At 39.6% G+C, this 21,981-nt stretch overlaps 1 protein-coding gene across 1 annotated transcript in view; it reads right to left on the bottom strand.

The window, feature by feature from the left end:
- The window catches only part of LOC136558314 (transmembrane protein 263-like), a 200,830-nt gene that overhangs the window by 136,038 nt on the left and 42,811 nt on the right, over positions 1-21,981 (bottom strand). The window lies entirely within an intron of this gene.

The following is a 21,981-nucleotide window of genomic DNA, read 5'->3' on the forward strand; positions in this document are numbered from 1 at the left end:
CTGGTAGCACCTATGCAGAGCCCAAGCAAAAACTACTCTGTATTTACTCCAGTGTTTGAGAGCACTTGATTTGCTGTCATCACAAGCCTCCCACTCCATACTTTCATTCTCTCCTCGGCAGAGATTATACACTGATTGCTCAAGCAAGGAGATGGCAAGGTAAGCCTGATTTTGGGATGGATACACAATACAAAAGCAGCAAAAGATATGAGCAAATCACGTAGGAAAGCTTAGTGAAACAGCTGCAGAGAGAGAGACCAGGCAGCTGTAAGAGCTCAGAAATTGTGGGAGGACTCCAGTCTAGACTATCAGACCTGGGGCTCAGAAGGCACCACACTGCCAAACACCTTTCCCAACCTCATCTCTTGTTTTTTAGAGCGAACCTGTTGTGAGTTAAAATTCTATTTCCTGTTCTGTCCTCCATGTTTTCCTCTTCTGGGGTGGGAGGGTGGGGGTGTGGACACATGCATAGAGAACACTGCAGAATGCAAACACAGCTCCAAGATGCCAGGGAATGGACCACTCCCTGTGCAGCTGTTCTTACTGCAATTGCATGGACAGCAGCCGAAGTGCTGTGACCTGCTCATGTTTGACGTTAAATCATTTACAAGAATTTGGAGAGGAAGGAAACTCTACACTGTGCCACTGCCTCACAGTCCAGTTACAATGCCAGGACGTATTTTTACATTGTTTTTGCCATTCTCTATAATGAGATATACAGTCTGATTCCTAGAACAATCTACAAATTTTGGCTAATAAATGCTATGCAAATAGACTGGCCTAACACTCTAGTGATATCCTCAAACCTTCCAGCTCTGCTTCATGGCACATTTTAGTCGCAATATCTGATTTTTTTTATTGCAGGTTATCAATTCATACTACATTGATAAGAAGCATATTATCACCCATAATGTGGAGTTCATTTTCTGTGACTCTTTCTGAGTTTAACACAGTTGCTGCTGCTATGGAGAAGCACACTCAATGACCCAGCAGTCCTTCCTATCTGTATACTCGTGTTCATACACAATAAGAGTGATAATGCTGTGCAAGTTGAGAGTCCCTTGCTAACACTTACTGTGATGTCAACTCTCTTTTTTCAGAGCATGTGCTATTTGGAGGTGTTAAAACAACGCAATTCAAGTGCTAGTACACATGTAATAAGATAAAAACAAGTAGCGAACATTAACCCTCTGCATGCACCACTGGAGTTTTCAAACACTTTTCATTATCCAGCATGTTTCACTTATTTCTACCTAGATAGTTTTAGAATGGCCTTAAAAATCACATCCTCCTGTATTAGAGATACTAATTTCAAAGGCTGCAGAGCACTGGGACACATGGATGCAGTCAGCTTGGTGATGGGCATGACTCACAGAAAACTACACTCCCAGGGCATTCTCAGCAGTTTTACTTGGGAGTTCATACATGCAGTATCTGTCTGTTAAGTGAGATCTTCCAGGCACATCTGTGTTCACTGCAGGGAAGGCTGGTACTTCTGTTAGCAGATGGCAGCTCACCACTTTCTTGTGTTGACCAAATGGGAACTGAATATCCACAACCTTGACTGAAACTGGGACAATTGCACTAGGAGCACTGGAGAATTATGTTGACAAATAGCTAAAGAAATTGTGTTGAATTTCCTATTAATGTCTCTTCCCAGTTTTCACTTAAACGTAGTGAACAGCTTTTAACAGGCCATGGGTCATTATGCTGCACAAGGACCTCTGAAGAAGAGTTCTAGATCATTCCTCCTCTCTCCTCTACTTTCAGTACTTCTTTACCAGAGCTTTGGCTGAGAGGGTCTTACACCCTTCCCCTGTGAATGGAACTGGCTTTTATACAGTTGTCTGGGAAGCCCCAAGGACCACTCCTTTCTGCAGGTAGCTAGAAGACATCTCTGTCCTTCAATGTCAACAGCAGGTAAAGTCTTTGGCTGAGATCAGTAACTCAGGAGAAAGCCTGGGCTCCTTTACAAGTACAGTACTTGAATAAGGAGAGCATGCCAACCTCTTTCTGGGACAGAAGCTGCACTAGCTGGTGTTTCTTTTCAAAGGCTTCAGAGAAACCTGATCCATGTAAATGATCAAAGCCAATCCTTTGTCAGGAAAAGAGAAGAACATACTGTGAAGTTATAATTAATAACACTTGTTGCAACTTACTAACACTTATTAAGCATGGGAAAACTCTATAACATCCCATGGGGATTAGACAGCTAGAATTGGTTTGGATTTTGCTGGGGGTGGTTTTTTAATTGCCTCAATTTTTAAACTGAAAGGGTGAACAGCAGAAATGAGGCATATACACGGACATAAGTTGTCCTAAGGACAGAAAGAGGTTTTGAGAATGAGTCTCCAAACCTCACTGTGCTGCTCAAATCACAGCCACCCCACTGGAGACATGAACATTTCTGTACCCTCCTTGTGGTCAAGCACCAAATCCACTGGCTTTACATGGTCCGCATAAGGAAAAGGAACAAGGTGATAGTACCAGCCACTTGCATGGCAATGCTTGGTTAGCATGAAAATGTAAAAGAAAAACAAAACAAAACCAAGTAAACAAAACCACCAAATCATAGACTAACAAACTGTGTCTAAATTTCATCAATCTACTCAAAGTATAAATGGTACCCCTGAGATCTGTCCAGGTGGAAATCCATTTAGTTAGTCCACTGAAAGGGGGCAAGGGAGGAATCAGTACTACAAGCATACAGGCCCCCTAAATTGTTCCATTAATTCATTTGCTGACTCAGCACGCAGTGGGCTAAACAAGCTTTTCCCCAAAGTCATGAGACTTCAGATGAAAAGAAGCAAAATAAAAAGAGGCAGCCATGAGTAACATAAAAAAACCACACAGAAGCAGACAAATGAAGACAGAAAAATATTTACTGTTTTGAAGTTAAAGAAAGAGATGGCAGATAATAACCTGTCAATCAATACCTGTTAAGTGTCTTTGAACAGTATATTTTACTGCCTTCTCCAAATGTTAGCAAGAACATAACTCTGAAGAGAACAGAGTCTTGGTATGATGAAAAACTTCCAGAGTTAGAAAAATGAGAATATGGTATATTCTTCAAGGCAAGAGTGCAAGCACCCACTCCTGGATAAATATTCAGAAATAAAAAAGATAAGTCTTCATAAATATTCAGTAGAGACAATCTCACACTCCACAAGGACTCAGGAGAGAGTAGTTGACCAGACATGTCTTCAGTACCTCTTATATCTGGCATTAAATTAGTCTGTGAAATCTAATCAGAGCTGAAGTAGGGACATCTATAGAATAATTCCAGTCCCAATACAAAAGAAGCCTCCCTGGAACTGTAAAAGGTCATTTTAGCTGAACTGCAGGCTGGTTTGCTCTAAAACACACCCTCAGTTTATCTACAGAGCAGATGCAATAGGGAGAGAAGCCTCAGGAAAGCAAACAAAGGTAGCAAACAAAGAACAGTAGTTCAGGACTAAAATTCAGCTTACTTGTTCATAAAGCCCTGTTGCAGGTGACAGTGCTAACAAGATGGATGAGTAATACTGTGTGACTCTGGTAACTGGTAAACAGATATGGGAAAGCAAAGTTCAGCAGTTAAGTCACTCTCAGGAGCATGAAAAACTTTGATTTCACACCTTGCTCTCCATATATTACCCAAGAGGCACTAGACAAGCCACATGTTACAAATTTAAACGGAATTCAGTGCCAGATACTCAATCTTATTATGAACGTTGTCCATTCATTCAATCATTAGGTTATGACTGAGTTTTTCTTTAGTCCTACTATCAAAAGCCTTTCAAACCCCTTTTCATACTCATTTATACCCCACATCCCTCCAAAGCATCTGGGTATTGCTTTAGAGATTCTATGTAGCATTGATATTGTTCTACAGAAACTACAGAAGTGACCATAGCTCTTTTACTCCTTGGTGGCATCTACCTCCTTCTATAGAGGAGGATTACATATAGATTTGACCTCTAATGAAGCATAACAAAACTGAAAAGAACAGTTTCTCAGAGATCCACCTCAGCCTTAAGCTGGCAGAGGCACACAGGACAAAGGATCCTTAGAGGTACATGCACTGCTCAAGTCAGAGCTGTAAACAGCTGGCTCCAGCTAGCAGTTTGTGTGGGTGGGGATAAAGCCACTTTAAAGCACTGCAGATGCTTAGGGCAAAGGGCTCCTAACGCCTTTCACAACATTTCACACTGGTCCTTCCCAGATGACCTGAAGCTCTCCGATCAGTAACATTCAGCACTGCTCCAGCTTGAGTGCTTTTCATGCCTATTCTTGCCTATCTGCCTGGTGTTCCCTAAGACCTTCATTTCCCAGTTCAAGTAAAACCCCAGCTACAATTGTAAAGCTTGGCAAGTGAACTCGCACATCCTGTGCTTCTGAACACAACAGCTGCAGATTTGTAAGCTAATTCTCCTGCTAAAAACAAGGCTCTGTGCTTTGTGGACTCAGCCTTACGGATCACACTGTGAAGACAGCTAAGCAACTCCCAGCTGACTTCATGTTCTTTCCTGGCTCCTACTGAATGGGAGTGAGGATTGTCCAGGTCCCATTTGTTTATGCAGTTCTCATTCACTCTTGGACAGAACACTTTGATGTCCATGCTTCTTCTGCCTTTATACTTTTTTCCCACATTACACAAATTTTAAAGTGAGAATTATCTGACTGCCTACATCATTAAGTACCTTTGTGATTATTTTTATTACATATATTTTTATTTAGATATCTTTTCATTTTTTATAACCTCAAGTGTTGAAATAAACTCTATTGGGAACTAGTAACACCAGAGGTTAAACACAGAAAATAAGGGAGTTTTGTTTGGGTTTTTTTGTTTGCAGATGTAGTACAGATAATTTTATTTGGCACAAAAGCTACTATACCACATCAGAAGATAAAATGTAACTTACATTTTACATGTATTACAACAATTTTATCCAAGATGGAAAGTCAAAGCTTTCCCATTACTATGGGATATTAATCTCAATATTTCGGGGTGGGACGTGCCTGGCCTTGTCTGACCCTTGCTGCTGGGCCAAAGGTGGCAGTTGTGGTGTTTCACCCCAGAGATACCTTTGGCCAGCTGGGTGCTGCAGCTGGGCACTCGGAACAAATCCAGGCATAGTAGGAACTCAGTTTACCTCTGGTGGAAAAGGTTCAGGCGACGGTGAAGAGAAAGGAGAGGATTCTGTCATAGAGTTTTAATCCAGAGTTTTATTCCAGGATGGTAGACCTCTGAATGTGGTAACAGCTCCCAATAAAACCCCAGCCGCATGGTCCCATCTCCTTTTAAGCCTGGGGACAGGGGGAGGGGAAGGGACAGGTGAGGCACCAACCAGGTGTGAGGAGGGGAAGGCTCAAGGGATACAGACACTTGGACAGGCCAATGAGCCCGGACCTGAGGGGCATCTTTTGAACTTCTGCCAACCACACCACGACCCTGCTGGAATGTTAAGATTGATGGACAGCTCTTAGCAGGAGGGCAAAGGGGGATGGGAAAGGTTGGCACACCTGAGGGGTTGGGATACACTGCAACACATTACTTCAAAGAAAAATTATTTTAATCTGAGGATAATTAAACAAAGTGTTTCACACTACACATTACAATTGCTACATGTGATGCAATACAAAAAACACCAGTGCAGTAACTTCCCTTGTAGAAAAGGAACAAAACTAAGAATAACCCTGGCTACAAAGGAATTATCTCATTACACATTATATAGGTCAATGGAAACAGAAAAGAAAACCCTGCAAAAGCAGTTCATCATTACCTCCCACAGAACATTGATTTTAATAAGAAATGTTTGTATATGTTCTCTTCACAACTTCAATTGGTCCTGTGTTTTCTATAGGCTCAGAGATACTCACAGCAGTGTTGTCACCAAGGCAGACTCTCTATGAAGTTCCATAACAGAAGCACACTTGTGTGAGGAAAAAATAATTCCCAGTATGTTTTCAGAGGAGATATTTAAACTTCTGCAATTTGGTCTCCAGTTATTTTGTATTGAGACCAGAGAGAACTGAAAGGTTTTGGGTGGCAGGTGGAATTATAAAATGAAGGTGTGAATGATTCACACTGAGACATTTTGTCCGCTAACAATTAATTATCAAGGGCTGTCAACACAAGAGTGACTTTACATCAAGATACAAGCAGAGGCCAACCACCATTCATTAACTTTTAAAGATTATGAGCGAGCTGGAGGCAAAACACGTGACAACTACATAACACTTGTGAACCCTGATTTTCCCACTCTAAAAAATCTAAACCACTGTGGATTTATTTGTTTACAAGCTTTTGAAAAAATCCATTTTACACAACTCAGCAGGGAAGAATATCACAGCCTCCCCTTCCACCTGCCTCAGCTGCCTGGAGTGGAGCCTTCACAGCTGTAGCACTACATTAGGTTAAGGCACTGGAGCAGGGACCAGAGGAGCTCTGCTGCCACCCCACCCTCCTGCCAACACAAGGACACCTCCCAGCTACCTGCTGTGATGCTGAACACAAAGTCCAGCACAAAAGAATCACAAATTCCCCTATGCTGCAGTTTCGTCGGGATGGAAATACTTTGTGTTTCACTACTACAAATGTAACTGTACCCACACATGTCATTAGTATCACAGTACTACTACAGAGAAGAAATTATTTCTGACCCTACCATAAGATTTGCCCTATATGCAGTACCTAAGGCGTAGTCACAGAAAAAATAAAAAGCCAATGCACCAAGGCAGCAGTTCTGTGAGAAATTACAGCAGTATGTGAACTTATTACTAATCAGTATAATAATACAGAGCAGAGCCAGTGGCTAAAGGTTTAACCAAAGCAGTTTTAGAACAAATGCAAAACTTCACCTTCATTTAATGTAGTCTAGGTATATGCAGAAATTCTAACATGTATCAGTAGCCAAAATAATAGCCATCTTAGAAATAATGGCTGGCATAGCTAAGTGCATGATTTTTTTTTCAAGTACTGTAGGAAAAGAAAATAATGATAAAAGGGAGAGGAGAAAGATGAGAAGGCAGCATAGGTTCTACAAACAAACCTCTCCACTCTTTGTACAGAAATTTCAGTAGAAAAATATTTTAAAAATATATAAATAACCAGATGATAAAACTGTGAGCAAAGAGCAGCACTGAGTTCACAAGCATTAAATGTTACAAAGTCTTGCCCACTTTCTTTCGGTAAAATTACTGCACTAAGTGAATGAAAGGGATCTGATAGATGCAGTTTTCAACAACTGAAAGTCAAATGCATTTAATACTCTGAATTAGCAATGGCTGAAGTACATCTTTATACCTCACAGATATTATATTCTCATTTAAAAATGTCTACCTTATGTCAGGATACAACTTTTCAGCAAATATAGCAGAGACCAACACTGAAAACCACATGAGAATATGGGTGCTGCACTCAACTGGCTGGCATTTAGACTTACAAGTATTCTGCCCCAGAGGAGCATATCTAATTTCTGTCCTATGGAACACTGCTGTCTTTCACATAAAAGCAATACTCTGAGAGGCAACAAACAGCTGTTTCAATACTATTTAATTTACCTGAGAGATGAAGAGCTTAAAAAAAATCTCAATCAGAGACAGGGCCAGGACTGCAAAACATGATAGATGTAAAATAAATTCAAGACTGTGCACTCCAAGTTTTTCTTCTTGTGAAATGGATTATTAAGAACACAGTGGGGCTTGTCAGCAATATATTAATCTAGTATGTGCCCTTTTTAAAACACTCTCTTCTCAGTGTTTTTGCTCCATCTTTTGAGCATGCCCTTTCAAGGAAAACATCAGAGCTGACAAAGCTTAGTTGTCATCTACAAACACACACTGCAAAAAGAGTATATCCTTCTCACTTCTTCTCTTGCAAAATCTATAGAAAACCCTTACACATAGTATATGATAGATATTTTGATACGAGCATATTTTAGCACTCACAAAGGCAAGCTCGTACACTAAAAGTCCAGCAGAGAGAAGGTAGATGCTGTTAAAACCTTCAGACAGAGCCCTGATGGACATGCCTCAGCTCTGACCTGCAGTCCAGACAGCTACTGCAGTTCTGACCCCTTGTGTTAAATTCATCTGTGTCAGTTTCTCTTATTCCTGGACTAGAAGAAGCTGTTGAAGGCCAATTCTAGTCCACTTCTCCACCACTTCTCTGACATTGTACATCACACCTAATTTGCAAGCTCCCCAATTCTGTTATTTCTCTCCTGAGACTCATTTCAGCAGACTGATGTTGTGCTGCACTATGTACTACCTAGCAACACAGAGTATGTTGTGAACCAAAAGCAATTAAGATCTCATCTAGAACCACAATCTCACTTGAGCTAAAAAAAAAAAAAATGCATTTCATATTGGATGCTGCACTTCCAACACATTACTAAGAAAACAGCTATGAGAAACTGAAAGTTTGAGGGTGGGATCGAAGCATGCATTAACTGAACCTAAATTCAGAGTTTGGGTTTTGCATATCTCCTGTTACTACAGGAACACAGTTTCAGGAAAACTGTGAAGAAATACTGTAGGTGTGAATTTTTCAGACCCACACTATTCTTACTGCCACTAAATCCATAGCCAGCTACAGTGATCTTGCAGTTTGGTGTGAAATTTGTTGCCATGTTTTTAGATGCCACAGATTATGCAGGCTTTGAGTAATAGATACTTTTCATATCACTAGATCATTTTCTGCCCCAAACAAGCTAAAATGAGACAGTTAAAAACAATAAGCAATTCCAGAAGCTCTTCTACAGGATCAAATATTGGACATGAAGACTGTATTACCCCTGGTTTCCACAAAGCAGCAGCCTCCCTTGCCTCATGAGAGACCTGATTCCTACCTGAATACTCACAATTAAACTCTTTATTATTATTTAAACACTGAAACACAGGAGTTTTTCTGCAAACAAATTTCAAATTGCCAACCGCTATGCGTCACTATGGTGGGTTGACCAGCCACAACTTTTACCCTTTAAGCTTGGAAATAGTCACTGAAAGCTTATGAGTATTTCAAAAGTATCATGAATAGTCATTAATGCAGAATCCTTTTCTTTTGACTGTCATTAGAAATTCAAATTCCAACAACTGCCAAGCTCACTGCAGTCTCATCTTAAGGGAAAGAAGAGATAGAACTGACTGTCCCCAAAGAGTTATCCAAACAGCTCACCTTTAAAAGGTTGTGACATGAAAGTGACAAAGAATATTTTCTAATAAAAGGAACAGAAGGCTGAAATAATAAAATATACTCAGTGTTTGCCACAATAATTTCTGAGGTAGAGGAAAACAACAGGATTTTGATTGCTGTATAATTCTGCTGGTCACAGAAGAAAAAGACAGGAAGCATATGCAAAGAAAACACACAGTATTTTAATTTTTAGCACCTAAGCCAGGGATTGTGTTCATCAAAGGTCAGTCCTGAAGCTTGAGAAGGAAGTTGTGACTAATCTCTTTGCAGTCTCAAGGATCCAAATTGCTGACATGCTCTACTGCCCTTTTACACAAGAAGTTAAGAGATTCTAACTGCAAGAGGAGACACTTAGTACAAGGACCAATAATTTAACTAGCCTCAGGAGGACTTCTCATCATTTTATATAGAAGGTGATATGGCCCTGCCTGATAAAAACAAGGTACCAGACTTGCACGTTATGACATAGGATGAAAATACAGAAAGCAAACTTATCTATACACATTTTTAGGAAAAGCTAGAACAATCCATGTTTCTTCTGAGGGCTGTTCACAGGTTACAGATCATAAAAATACCAAGTCATTGATCAATTTTATAATTTTACAATGGAAATATTACAGCTGAGTTAAAACAAAATGTCTGTATCAAACATTAGAACTACTGAAGTGAATGTTCATGGTTACAGAGGGCCAGCATCACTTCTTTCAACACTCTTTCCTGTTGCTTCCCTAAGGCAGAGAGGGAGTTAATCTGGAAGGTTAAAGCACACATTCTCAGCTTTTCAAGTTAAAAAAAATCAGTGGAGTCCTGGATGCACATCTGTGTGCTTGGTTAGAATCTCAAAATACTGCCAAATTAATCTACAGTCCAGATGTTTGACAGAGCTTGTCAGCATTTGGCAGCTGACAAGGTCTCATGGCTGAACCTTTACAACCAGCTATTAAAAATACTAGGCAGTGCCTAAGCTGTAATGCTTAAACTTCAGAAGAAAAAGCTAAAACTACTTTTCATAAGTTTGGACTTGAAAAATGTCTGGTCTGGAAAAAGCCTTCCAGAGTCCACAGAGTACAGGCTCTTTACAAAGCAGTCTATTACCTACTTTTGACAGCTCAGGAGGCAATTTATGCAACTGCAGTGCAGAAACAAGCCGACAAAGTTGATTCTGATGCAAAAGAAATTAAAATGTAGAGACCTGAAAGTCCTGATTGATACAGTGAATTGAAAACAGCAGCCAAGTTAGCTGACTCTGCGAGACACTCTGCTTAAACAACACTTCAAGTCATTTTAATAAACATTTTAAGGCATCTCCACCACCAGTGAGCAGCAGGAGCCTTGCAAGTGATACAGAATCTGTTAAAACTCTATTCATATCCTACCTGCAGAGTGACAATATAATCACATTCTAGCTTTGTATTGATGTTCATTACAGTGACAGCATTACGTGACCAAAGATAAGACTGACAGTGGACACCTGCATGCAGCTGGAATCTTAGAAAAGGTAAATAAGATTTGTTCCCCTCAAAACCCAGTTTAAAATGAAAGCAAAGGTTATTTTAATCTTGCTTCTGCAAGAGTCCAGATTCTGCTCAATTTTGGCAGAAATGTACCACCACTGTTGGCAAGATTGATTTTCAGATTGGGGCGTAACTTGAATGTGTTTAGAAACTGAGCATACAATAACTGACCATCAAGAGATCCTATGCATAGAGACTCACAGAATCCAGAAACACAGGGAAAAAATGTACCCTGGAAAAAAAAAAAAAAGATGTCCATAAAGCTCTTGGGAACTTTGGCCTATAACAAAAGACTGAAACCTCACATGTGTAGGCTGTGACCTTTGAGCAACAGAAAACAATACCAAAACTACTTCTGGTGTTCTCAAGATCATCAGAAGTAAATCCCTCAAGTCACCATTTCGTTAAAAAGTGGCATCATTATAAAACCAACATTCTAGGACTTTACTACCTCAAACCACTTCTACAAACCTTGGTTAAAAATATTGGGAACTGCTTATAAAGCGTAATTGTAAGTTGAGGATCTGCAGCTGTACAACATCTCCATATAGTTAATACAAGGAGATGAAGAATCTTATAGGAAATAATCCAGAACAGTTACAGCAGGCTCTTGCTTTATTGTCTCCCTTGGGAAAACTTTTCTCTTTCCTTCCACTGATTGTAGAGAGTCAAGGGAAATAAAGCAGCACAAATATGAAAAAAAAAAACAAACCAAAACCCAAAGACTAAAAGTTTTATCTTAAAATCTCTTCCAAATACCAAAACATTAGGACACAAACATACTAGTAGCAACACACGTAAATTAGAGATGGCCACAGCTTGACAGGTCTTTGTTTTCCCATCTTGGCCTAATTTTTTAGTTTTTACCTGCATCACAGGTGCTCAGAACACATGGACTTTGCCTGGCAGGGATGATAACCCTGTATTTTGGCAGACAGAGACAACGCTGTCATGACAAGTCCCCAGAGAACAGCATGGGCACAGTACACAGCATCATCTAGCAGCTGTGAAAAATCTGTATCAGCTGGCTTCTTGGGGTTCAGTGACTTGCTAGTTACAAACAAGTTGTGACTTTCAGGATTAAAGTTTATCATTGCATCTGGTATTTTCTGATGGGAGAGACTTGGAGAACCTCTTGGATGGAAGGTCTTTCATGTCTGATTGCTAAGATACTATTCCTTTCTTGTGGTTTGGCTGCCAGGAACAGTAACTTGAATTTGACTGGTGAACCAATGCTTAGAATTCATAATTGGCGGATACCTATTTTGGGGGATAATTTTCAAATTAATGAGCAATTCTCTGCATGGAAGTCAGGAGGAATATCATCCAGCAGCTAATTATAATGGTTTTTCCTTCTCATTTCTAACAGCTCTCCCAACAGTACATCTAAAATATCTTTCATAATGTCTTTCAGTCCATCTACTCCAAGAAAAAAGTCCAATATTCACATGACCACAGACTGGATAAGCAAAGTAGGACACACTTCACAGCAGAATGCAAAGACAGAAGCAGAGTGATCGTTGCTAAAGCTTGTCTCCATTATCAGTGAGGGAAAGAAGAATAATAGCAAGTAAGGAACAAATTACAAGTTATTAAAAAAGAAAAACCAACATAAAACCAACCATGAACTTTTACTGTTGATCTCTAGCAATACATCAAAGCAGATGTGTAAGGCTATCTGTGTTAGCATTCAGAAACACAATCACATAAACGATTATATGCAGGTGCTTTTATTAAGAGCTCTGGGTGTCAGGAGTATTCAACTCAAATCTGACTCCGACTATACATTCGAGATGACCATGTTTTTATATTCTATTGCTATATAACTTTCATGTTAATTATTAAACTTATATTGTTCTATTGTATACATAGATTTCAGTCAAGCATGGCTTCTCACGGTTCCCCCTTAAATTTCTAACATAGTTTCTCATGATTCTTCTTATGATTATACAATAATTATATTTAGTTACTAAACAATCATCACATCTAACAATTATATCATTTATCATACTGCTTACACAGGTGCAGTGATCTGAGAAAACACAAAGCTTAACATTTTCAAAGTCTATCTTTAACATTTTCCAGGGCTCCACTATCATCTGCAGTACAAAAGCCAGTCCCACCTACTGTGCTAGCTATTGGTACAACTCCAGTCTTCAGGACAACTGCAGAGAGTGTTGCTGTAGGTACCCAGAGGCACACGATCACTAGAACCCATCTATATAAACAGTTTATAATAGATCCCTGCCAAGTGACTACAGCCTTGTGCCTGTGGAAAGCTGGGACACAGGAAGCTAATCTGCTCTAGCTCAGCTCACAGGAGCTTTTGCATCGAGGGAATTTTTTTAAGGGATGCAAATTAAAATTTATGTCTGCTCATCACTGAATCAGACTTCTGCACCAATATGTGCCAGAGACTCCAAGAGACCCCATAAAGGCTTTTTAGCAAAAGCACCAAAAATCACATACTCTTGACTTTGAAGAACAGGACTTATTTTTACAAAAGTAAAAAGAAAAAAATAGAAAGGAAAAAAACAAAACTACTTTGTGAACAGTCTAAAAAGCTGCCACGCAAAAAAATGCATTAGTTTGATTCCAGTGTGTATTCTGTGGGATTTAAGTGTCACCTGAAGCTCTCCAGTACTTCACGCACAAACCAGAAGTCACCTGAATAGGTCACCTGTGAACTGCCTTTAATGGTGGGTAAGAACTGCAGACATATGTGAGGCAGAATGCTGCCTCCAGTATATAGATTTTTTTTTTAATGTGAGTCATAGAGCTCTCAGCAACAATGATCTGGTTGGCTCATGAATGCAGATAGTTCTATAAAAGAAAAGAGCTGCAGATTAAGCGAGAAGAAAAGACTGCAAACTTTCCTTTGAAATCTGTCCCTAATTTGCTTGCTTATGGAGGATGAAAAATTAAAATTCAGTACATTAGGTCAAAATCAAATCCTACAGGTTACTTTTCCTAGAGCATTTTGTACTTGAAATATTTGTTGTTGAACAATTTGTTTCCTTTCTCCCTCTCTGCACTTTCCCCAGTGTTCAACAGTACCACCTCTGATTATACTGTATCCTTTAACTTCTTTACTTCAGATCTCTTTCAGCTTTTGATAATCTCCCTATCTGCATCATGGCAACAAGCATGAGATGCAGGCTTCGGTCAGTTATACAATTGCTCAAGTCACTTCAATTATCTGGCCCTACAGAGACCTGGAAAGTCACCGCTGGATCCCTCGGTCAATACAGATAAAGCTGTGCCATGAAGTAACTCCATCTTGAGAGCAGATGCATCCTGAGTGATGCTCAAGCATCAGAAGCCACAGGATCTCAGGCTAATGGAATCTCTGTTTCCATACATGCTGTGTCTTTATCGCATTCCTCCTTCATCTTCCTATTAAAATGCAGTAGCAAACAGGGGCCTATTGTAATTCATAAAGTAAGTCAATCTTCAAATTCCTGATTCATTTGTGTAGACTTCACAGGTTTCAACTCCTGTCTCTGCAGGGAACTAAAGACCTTCACTCAATTCTGTATTATTAGACACAAATACATAAATGCTGCCGTTTGGTCTGAAAGTGATTATAGCACAGAAACTCAGTTATTTGTGTTGCTGCATAGCAAAGAGTTGTCTTAACACAGAGACACAAGAGGCTTAGACAAAGACTCTGCAGAAGTCTAAAGCTTCCATTTCCTTTTTTATAAATTTAAACACTTTGGAAAATGTTTGTTTCATGCTGTAATACATCCCCATCTCCCAGATGGAAGGTTTCAGGTTAGACAAGCAAGATGATTGCCTCAAGCATCTGCCAAAACTTCTGTACACCCAGGCCTCCCACAGCTCTCCAAATACCAAATCTCCATGCCAAACAGCCAACTGCACAGTGGATGGTTGCTGAGTAGGTCATTAGACTAGGAAATAGCTAGACAGACATTCAGTGACCAACTGCTTAGAGGAAAACCTTTTGGAAGAGCATTCAAACAAGGCATACTGTCTAGAGGCAAGTCAGTAAGAACAACAGCCATACACATTAAAAAGACAGGCACAACTCAAATGACATCCCAAGATCAAATCAAAATCATATTTTTCCATTTTTATATTTGCTGGAACTAAACCAGAAGAATATAGAGAAAGGGGAACACAGCAGAAACTAAAGCAAAAAACATACCCATCCAATTTATGCAGATCATAACTTTTCTTCTTGGTCAAAGAAGATTCCAACAAACTTTTCTTCTTTGGTCCAAACATTCCAACAATCTGGCTGCACCCTACAAGTACAGGAGCATTGACAGCAAAGGCTTTTGTTTTCCTGAATGAAACTGGCATAATCATGTCAAGTATAAACAAGAGAGACCATCCTCAATGTGGTATGTTTCTTAGCATAAATGCAAAGCAAAGCTTAACTTTATTTTGCCTGCCTGAAATATACACCTATGTAGCCCCTTTAAAGGCTTTGAAAGCAGATGCTCTAAAGCACTGCATTCCCTACTTACAGTGACATATAATTAGGTCATTTGTTACAAAATCTTAACATGATTTTATTATTTTATTAAGGCTACTTTTAGAAAACCAGATCAAGAGGTTAGCTCGATTAGTCAAGAGCCATACAAGCACATTTGAAAAATCAGAGACCACCACACTGATCTCTGGAAACAATAAGATGATCTCAGATGGCAGAAACACAAAAACTAAACAACTCCTCAGCTGTTTTAAGGACTCCTATTCTTAAAAAAGGCTGGAAGTTGTGACACTAGACTCTTGTTTTTCTAGTTCTGCAATCATGACCATGTGTATGCAACTCTGCTCTTCTGTTTTCATATGTATGAAATTGATCTACTTATCCCTTGGTATCAAGCCGCTGATTTGACAGAAGTGCTGCAAGTATTACTTTAGTGTTTGCAAAAGTACTTAAACACTTTCATGTGAAAACTGCTGAAGGCAGACAGAGGATTACATGACATTCTCTGCAGCTAACCTGCTTTTAAGGGAATATTAGGGTGAGGATTGCTTCTAGGCAGAGAACTTCTACATTTAGTTTCAGCCTGAAAGCACTTCAAACATCTGAGCTTGAGGATAAGCCACTCACTGGGGAGCTCTATAATGGAAAGGCTGAGCTAAAAGTACTGTACAGAAGTCCTGCTGGTTGATACTACCATCTTCAGACAAAGTCTTCTATGAAGACTGTGAAGAGAAGACACAGTAAATTACATTGCAGATATACCTGTAACTACACAAGGTTCAGCTTTCTCTCAAAAGCAACACATGGGAGGAACAGCTAAGCTTGCAAAGATCATTACTAAAGTTCAGAGAGAAAGCACAACACCCACAGTAAAGTCTTAAGTGAAAAAGTATTTTCACCACAGCTAGTCACTTGAGAGCTTTAAATAACCTGCATTACTTTGCCTCGTAATAAGAGTTCCCTTTCATCAGATGAAACAGCTACTTCTGTGTCCTTGCAGAAACAGGAAAAAAAAACATTAAATAGCCCATTCCACAACAACAATCTCCTAAACAAAACTGATTTTCAACAGTAAATCAGATATCCTGTTTATTCTTAACAACAGTGGGAAAGTGCAGCTCGGAATACCTATGATAAATCTGAGAATACAAATCCCACCACTGTGTTCCTTTCAAAGGAATGATTTTCTCCACCATTCCAAACCTTCTTCATAGTTTCACCATGAGATAAAGGCTGCTCTGAGCAGAAGGCAGAGTGGTGTAATTCAGCTTGAGCACCCAACTCAGAGTGTACAAGAACTGCACAACTGACACGATGGCTCACTGGGAAAAAGCCAAGTCTACAAACAACAATGCATTACGACCCTTGTTTGGTCTAATCTAGGGAGCTTACTCCTTCACAGAGGAACAGAACGCACGCTTCTGGAACATTTCAGACAGCATCAAAATTTTAGAGGTTATAAATGCTGCTTTGGCCAGTCAGAGTATGGAGGTAGAATATTAAGGATTCCCTGCCTTCATCACTCTCTTGCTGTGTAGTTTCAGACAATTCAGTGAGCTTCCTTTTTATTCAGCCTTCTAGCCCATGAAGTAGGATTACCTGTGTTTCCTTTCTCAGAAGTCACGGAAATCAACAGAGAAGACTTGCAACAATGCTGTAAGCAAAGCACACAGAGAAACAGCCAGATCTTTCTTCTTCTAAAGACACTACTGCTGCAGTCTGTGTGCTTTGGACTAGGCAGAAAGGGGGTGGGACATGAAGGGCTGTGACAGCCATACTCTGCCTAGCTCTGCTGCACACCTTAGTCTCTTTCCATCTGAAGTGTCAGCTTTACTACTCACAGAGCATTTACAGACATCTCCCCAGGAAGTTCACAGCTAGGAGAAAAAATGAATTTAACTCACCCTTAAAGAGTTTGTAAATTGAGAGTTTATTAAAAACAAACAATTAATATGCAAATATCATGGCAACTTTGTTCCCAATCTGCTGTGGCTGATAAGACAATCTACAGGGCACCTTGTCACTAACACAGCTTTATCTTTATACTGTGAACACTTCCTTTGTATCAGTCTTAAGATCTCTCTGCAGTCTGGTAAATTCAGAGAAGATGCCAAAGGAAGGAAAATTAGACCATTACATGAGAATTAGTCAACCACCTAGTTCCTGCCTCCACTTTGCTGTTCTCAACATCTTTAGCCAAACTAAGGCAGCTTCTCTGCCTATGTGCAACTTATTATCTACTACAGATTTCTATTTCTATATTAATAGTGATAACATATTCAAATGTTACTTTTGAAAGATTAACAAAAACTTAAAAATCCAGTAGAATACTTCAGTGACAATGACACAATCCATGGAGGTGACTGACATACCAGAAATTTATTCAGGTTAGAAAAGGAGATGAATGATGGGCTTTGAAGGACATGCCCTTTTTTAGGCAGTATATGCTTGAAGAGATTAAGTTACCTGACACAAGGAAGAATCACAATGATTTTATCCAAGTAAAGGATTTTACAAGTTTCACTCACTTAGGTGAAGTTCATCCTTCACATGAGTAATAGCAAGTAATCAGTCTTACTTGTAGGAGAAAAATATAGCTATCTTTCACTGAGGAGGAAAGAGCGTCATGAAGGAGAGAGATAATATAAAAGCATAGCTATGAAAGAAAACAGTCTGCTAATCCTGATGAACAGTGTAGTCTCTTTAAGAGATTTCAACACAATTATGCTGGATTGGCTGCCACTGTTCTGCCTGAGCCCACACTGACTCGCAAATATGAGGACAAGGGCCAAACTCTATCATACAGTATCAGTGACATCTGTTGTATTCTGGGTTATGCAGATTTAATGTCCACCAAGTAGGTAAAATTAATACATTCCCCATTGCACTGTTTTGTCTGAACAGGCACACAACTCTTCTTCTGATGGCACAGCCTTACACACTCACATGAGTTTTGGTGCTCTGTTATTCTGGATTGCGGGGTCATTCCAAGCACGAGCATGCATTTAAGATTGTCCTAGAGCCTAGCTACTCAAGAAATTAATTTCTACTATAAGTGGTCTGAAGAACTGGAAACAAGCATCAATTCACTTGTAAAACTCACCATATTGGACAAGCTGGGATTTAGTTTTAGGACTGTGAGCCAAGATTGGGAAGCAAGATAAAAGATAATCAATACATGAGACTTCTTTCAACTTCAACATCTGCTTTCTAGACTATTTAAAGAAAGTCTTCCAAGGCCTTTGTTTATTTTCTCCTAGTGGAAGAAGTCATTCAATGCCCAAAGGCATAATCAGATTGTTTGAAGAAGTAAAAAAGAAAGGGAGAAGCCTGTCTTTGGGTAAGGGTCTCTCTTATTTTATTTCTGATATTGGGAACACATACACATACATGATCATAAACACACATTCATTTCAAGGTGTGGGTATTCATCAAGCTTTATTATTCTAATGAACACATTCATGCCACTTTGCAAAGACAGGGCACCCACTGTAATGCATTTTCATTCTTTCACTGAAAAGCAACAATTTAAATGATTGTGCTCCTTATGCCTATGGCTGAAGGACCAGAGCCAGCAGCTCAAAGGAGACAGAACATTAGCACAACACAGTGAAGAAACTTGCTCTCTCACCTTGAGCTTTTTCCATTGATCTAACACCCTGTGCAAAATAGCAAGAGTGAATTTATTAAAGACAATAAAGTAGTTCATGGGATAATGGCAATGCTTTAGTGCTACAACTCAATAATGAAGGCAACAATCAGCAAGCAGATCAGATTTTCCACACAGCACTAATTAATAGGACAAAGATAGGAAGGAAAGAAAACCTACACACAAAATGCAAAACAAAAAACATCTGAGACATGGCCTCATCTCTGAAACGCTGTTTCAGTCACGGCTTACTCTAACAAGGTTTATACAAAAGAAACACAAGACAGAGAAGGAATTTCACACAGCTCTCCGCAGATCCATTCCTGTTTGTACAGGGTATCAACAAACGGGGAAGCTCTCAAGAGGGAGGAAGCAACCTCTCTGCTAGTTGGGAGGCACATTTTTATTTCACTTATTCTTCCTGAAGAAGCACTCAAAAATCCTCTAAATGTCGACCAAAACAGCTACACTTCCTATCTCAAGGAACACAGAAAACATTTACAGATATGGTACAACAAAAAAGCAATAAAGACACAGTCAGAAAGACCACCAAGAGCAGCAGCAACAATACCTGCTGAATTTTCAGCAAAGGTTGTATATATGACTGCCAGAGTACTTTTCTTTTTGTTTTCTTAAGAGATAAACAGAGTGAATAAACACCAACCACAAAATTAAGTGGCTGTGTTCTGGTAGCCATCCTGAAGGAGAATTATGAATAGCTCAGTTTCCCCACTTCACTATTCATACAACTCCCCAAATCTACCAGATCTGTCATAACAGATGCACTGCAATATCTGAACACGGCACATTGTGTGACAGGAAATGGTACAGATCAAATCACCTTGAACAAATCCGTAAATTCAAGATTTCCTATGAGAAAAGGCCTGGCCCCACAAAAGCTACTCATCTATTTCTATGCATTAGACAGCCTGGCATAGCATCTGCACTCTGCTTCATCTCCCCCTTTTTCTCCCTCCCTAATACTTCACTGCACACAGAAATGAGTCAGTATGATATTGCAGCCTATGGCTATGACAAACATCTTTAGACTATTTTTGTTCTTTGATGCTATGAATGTATTTGATATCCACAACCAAAGATGTAATTGAATTTGAGGGGGGAGGAAAAGGCCTATTTTCTTTGCCTGCTGCAATGGTAGTTGAAACCAACAACAATAATCTGCCAGCACAAAACACAAGAATGACAATCGTATCTGACACCATTTTCCAAGCCAAGATGATGATGGGTGGATGAACAAATCAGTCTGGACAATCTCATGTTGCAGCATTAACAAACACCACAAGAGTCTAATGTTTCATGACCCAAGCATCAGCTGAGGGATAGACAGGATGATTTCTAAGTCTTTTCCACCTTTAACCCCATTTCATTAAAATTATAAAATCAAACACCTGCCTGGACTTGAAAACTAACTCTGCGAGGCTACCACTTGCATTAAATCTGTCACAAAGTTACAACACAGTCCTTCCACACAGGGACTGTTTGCCTTAAAAAGCATATACTCAGTCACAGAAAGGAAGAGCCACAGAAAGAAAATGTTGTGAGGTAAGGTGGCAAGGAAAGTATGTCGATTGTGCTTCATTAGTATACAACCAGATTTAAGAACTCCTTTCCCAAAATTAAAACAGTGAGAACTCATCTGAATCATACCACTGCATCTCTGCTGCAACTCTGTTCAAGCCAAATTGGACATCATCCTAAAGTTCTTGAAGTGTCATGTACACCCACCAAGAAAGGATTAGAAATGGATTCCTAGCAAAGCGATATGGGAAATATCAAGGTGAGAACTGGTAGAGCCAGTCTTTATTGAAGAAACTGCATCATTTTAAGATTTAGAAGTTAGCAAAGTTTGTCTGGAAGGTGTACAGTGACTTCCCACTGTGCAGCGCAACATCTTGTACTAGGGCCAGGATTTCACTTTATTCCCAACTGGAATTGCACCATTTCACTTTTTTTCCTTGATCCGAGACCATCAATGTTCATATTGCTATTCTGAACACAAACAATACAACCAAACAATACCCAAAACATTAGAAATCAATACTAGTACACTCTCACAGTATTCATGTTTTCTGTGCTTCTTTGTAGCCTGCTGGTCTTGTACATTGGCCCTTATACAGCCTATCTACTCCAACACCAGCTGATGCCAAGTTCTTCCTCAAAAAATGTCAGATCAAAGCAGTTACTTGTTGAGGTTTTGGGTTAGATTTTGGTTTGTTTGGGGGGGTGAGGGAAGGGGGAGTGGCAATGTCAGTTGATACTGAAAATGTATGTAAGAATCACACCAATGTAATGGTTTTCCCTGCCTTGAGAAGATGAGATTCAGGGAAAGGGTCCCACCACCACTCTGTGCTGCTGCTTCCAGCCTAGGGTAAAGTACCCCAAAGAGAGTTTCTGGTTCCCAGATAGATCATAATCTGTGGAGAGCTGGATAATTAATGAAGTGGAAACAAAGAATTCTCTCCCTCCCACACAGGCTATGACCACTGCCTTCCTGCACTAGTATTCTCCTAGAACTTGACCTTATAATAACCTGAATGAACAAGAGTACAACCAGCTTCCATTACTGGTCAAAGTTTTCATCAGCCAAGATTATTTGCAGTAGTTCTCATTTTAAGTATCCTACTTTACCTGCTAACTTTGAGCTCCTGTTTAAACTATGAAGCTTAATTACTGCATGTGTGCTACCAGAATATGCTCTAATTTTCTTACATTTGTTCTTATGGTGTGGGCAATACTACCCTTCCCCAGAGACACAGGGAACTCATAAAAGTAGAAAATAACTCACCTCCTATTTCTCCACCCACACCTGCATAGCCGCCTACAAGTAAAAGGCTTAACATCACAGACGTACTGTTTCAGTATATGTAACAATTTGAGGAAGTACCAGTATCTTCAGTATTAGCATGAAAAACAGCAAAAATAGATAACTTTGTAAAATTTCATGCTTCCTATGGTACCTAACAACACAGCCTAGAGGAAAAGAGTAGAGACCAGGGGCATTTATGGTTATTGAATTCCATGATATGGTTTATCCTGCAGATACTCATAGAGTTTCACTAGCATTACAAATGATCCCTGGAACAAAGACCCAAGTATACCAATGCTTCTTGCTGTAATGAAAGCTGACAAGCCTTCTGTCTAGCTGTGTTCACTGACA

This window comes from Molothrus aeneus, chromosome 6 (assembly GCF_037042795.1).
Source record: "Molothrus aeneus isolate 106 chromosome 6, BPBGC_Maene_1.0, whole genome shotgun sequence".
Taxonomy (NCBI): domain Eukaryota; kingdom Metazoa; phylum Chordata; class Aves; order Passeriformes; family Icteridae; genus Molothrus; species Molothrus aeneus.